Source organism: Heterocephalus glaber, unplaced genomic scaffold, assembly GCF_053883595.1.
Source record: "Heterocephalus glaber isolate CG9 unplaced genomic scaffold, H.glaber_assembly_v1.0 deba00001538, whole genome shotgun sequence".
Lineage (NCBI taxonomy): Eukaryota > Metazoa > Chordata > Mammalia > Rodentia > Bathyergidae > Heterocephalus > Heterocephalus glaber.
This window is the reverse complement of record NW_028258333.1, coordinates 27,359,847-27,363,250: the sequence shown is the minus strand read 5'-3', so window position 1 is coordinate 27,363,250 and position 3,404 is coordinate 27,359,847. Positions and strand designations below refer to the sequence as shown.

The 3,404-nt window shown below is 38.1% G+C and overlaps 1 pseudogene; it reads right to left on the bottom strand.

Annotated features, from left to right (window-relative positions):
* Positions 1-1,444: 1,444 nt before the first annotated feature.
* LOC101720545 (solute carrier family 25 member 36 pseudogene) lies at positions 1,445-2,885 on the bottom strand (annotated as a pseudogene).
* Positions 2,886-3,404: the final 519 nt, after the last annotated feature.

The following is a 3,404-nucleotide window of genomic DNA, read 5'->3' as shown; positions in this document are numbered from 1 at the left end:
AACATTCACAGCAATTCTAAGAGACATGTGTGTTATAGGCTTCATTTAGAGAAAAGGAAATTAAAAAATTAGAGATCTTTACATCTTGTAAAATCCAGGGACAGAATTGAAACATGACCAGTATATCACTCAAGGACTGGGACTAACTGTGCTGTACCAATGTTAATTTATTGACTTTATAATTGCACTATGTTTATTGTAGTGGTTACATAGGGGACAGAAAATTATTTGGCTTTCATCTTATTGAGTTGTGGGTTCCAATTTCCTTCCCCTGCTCATCTTTTCAGGCTTGTGATTGCTTTGACCAGTAAAGTATGACAAAAGTGACACTATGTAACTTCAGAGGCTATGGAAAAGACTTTCAAGCTTTTGCCTTGTTCACAGAAACACTGGTCCTTAGTGCCTTAAATTGACAAAGTAGAAGTCCAAAGACCCTAAGGCCACCATACTACTATATAAAGAAACCAGAGGCACATGTGGCAGCCAGATATAGAGTCCCCAGACAACAGTCATGGCTTAGCCTAGATATTGAGATATCTGGATCTAGGCAATAGGTGTGTGAATAAAGGCTTCAGATGTTTCCAGATCCCAGATGTTAAAAACACCTTCTGAGGTTTGAGTCTTCCCAGATGAAGCTCCAGACACCATGAAGCACAGACAAGCCATCACCACTGTCCTCACTCCAAATTTCTAACTCACAGAAACCATAAACAATGCAAAGAAACTGTTGCTAAACACCATTAAGTTTGGATTGGCTTGCTATATAATAATAGATAACTAAAAAGAAAAGAATTTCTCTGTTCTTAGGATATATAAATGAAGTAAATAGGAATAAACTCATACTCTCAACTGGCTCAAGGAAAAAATAGATAACATACATATATAGAGAGAAAACAGAAATTATGCATGTGTATATAGTCTATATATATGTGTGTAGCTCATATATGATATATGTATATCATTACATATTCAGAGAGAAAATATGTAGAGCTAGAAATTATATGTGTGTATATGAGAGAAGAAATAAAAAAATTCGTGATTTTCAATTAAGCATATATGGAGTTCTTTGTATTGTTCTCTTTTTTGAAATGGTCAAGAATCAATATTTTATTGGTTAATTTCTTAATCTGCAATGTATTATGATATGAGTTTTATATGGCAATAATTTGAAGTCTACATTATGATAAATATCAAGCACCTGTTGGCTGAAGAGACTCAAACATTTCAATACACAAGATATTTAGACTACAGTTCTTTTGTTGTCAAAAACAGTGATTACTGGTGTCAAATAATTAAATTAAAATATTGTTCCAAGTCATCTCAGCAAAATGGGAATACTAAGAATCTACCAATTATTGTTATCTTGCAATATTACAGGAATTAAAAGTCAGAAGTTAGATATTTATGTTATCTACAGTACAGAATATGTTTAAGGATGGCTTTGTTTAGAAGATTGGAAAAATCCTCTTGGAATAAACACTATACTCTCAGTGTTACATTCTCAATAATAAACACTATACTCTCAATAAAACACAACTGTATCTGGTAGACATGGTAGGGAAATGGCAATTTTGACAAAGGAGTGCTTCCAAAGGCATTTCCTTTAGAGGTGGCTGAGGTTTTTCCACATTACCTAAAGACTAAGCAATGTGGTATGGCTATCTTAATCAAACTTCCACTTAGGCACCATATTATGGTACATGTTCCCAAACTACTATTCTTTCTGTCCACCATGCTGGCTCCAATATTCCATGATGCACTGTAATCTTTTGTTCTTCCCTTTTGCAGTGTGGCAGCCTGTGCTGCTATCCATTGAGTAGGTAGACCACTAATTCATAGGTGGTTATCATAATGGCTGTGTTTGGAATCTGTCTCACCAATGAGTTGTTAGGCCATGGTAGAGGGACCTGTAACCTTCTTATTGAACCACTAAAGACAGTGTCTGAAAAAAGGATCTACATTTTGTTCCTTCTTCACGTAATCTTGCTCTCACAACTTCATGTGGATATGCTATAGTTGTGGCACAAGTTTTTTGAAGTGGCAGCAGCAAGCATCATTCCCACAAAATCTGATGCTTCTTTCACAGACTTTTCACCATTTTCTGTCATAGAAGCAGTCTTAATTTCAGTAGTTCTTGCTTTATACTTTCCAAATAACAAAATGGATAACAGTCTCTGATAGGCCAGCATAGGAAGCAGACATGCCCCTGTAAAATCCTTTAAGTCCGTCTGTCTGATACACTTTATGGATACATTCAAAAACACCCATTTGCTTTTCCCCACAGTTCCTTGCATCAAGCTGTAACCAACTCTTTATAAGCCAAATGGAGTTGGTTGCAGTGATTGCAGTAAAACCTGCCACTGCAGCCGAAATCATGTGAAACCGGGTAGGATCAGGATCCAATACACCATTCAATTTTTCCTTGCAGTTGGAGTAAGCAAGCAACAAAGTATATTGCTCTGGAAGGGGCCACCCCCACTCTATTGGGACCTAATCCTCTAAACAAGGACCGAGGCCCTTCTTTTTCCAAGATTACTTTTAGGCAATGGAACGGTCCAGGAGGCACTACTCGGTTAACACTGGCTCCAGCCATGGTGTTCGGCTGAACTTCAGAGATATAAAATGTCACAGAAGACGACTGCACCCATGAGTTTACAACTTCCAGTGGACATGTCAGAATAGCTCCCACTGTGCCACCACATCCCCCAGATGCACCAGCGTGTCCCTCTGCCTCATTCTCTCTCCAGCATGTCCTTCGGGTGCTGAGGCGGACGCGGATGCGGCTGCCCCTACTGCGAGTGGTTTCGGTCCAGAAGGAGACGCACAAGTCCCCAGGAAGGCCAGGGGATGGCCAAGAGGCGGCTCCCCACGCATCAACGCGCAGCCGCCCACTCACGCTCTCTTCTTACTGTTCTTGAAGATTTTTCTGTAACTAAAAAGTATTTCAAAGTAAGTCTTTTTGAGATTCTATAGACTTTCCACCATAACATGGATTAAATGGCATAACTATGTAAAACTATAGCTAACACTCCAAGAGAGTCTCAAATTTTCTGTAAAATCACATGGTAAAACCACATAATGCCATTTCTAGTCACACTATTCATCTGGAAAGGAAACAATCATAAATAAGATAATTTCTTTCCATCTCAGAATGAAAGTCAAGAATCACAAGACCATTGTGATTTTACCCAGAACACGACATATTTTAACATGTACTCATTTTGTACCTGGGAATAGCTTTGTAGCTACAATACACATTCAGAGCTTGTTCTAAAAAGCACCTGTTTGTATAATTACTAAAATACAATAGGCACCCAAGAAACTAGATGGAGTTGGTGGCTCATTGAACACAGTCATCCACTAGAAAAGTTGTTTGTTCTTTTAAGTTTAAAAACATGGACAAG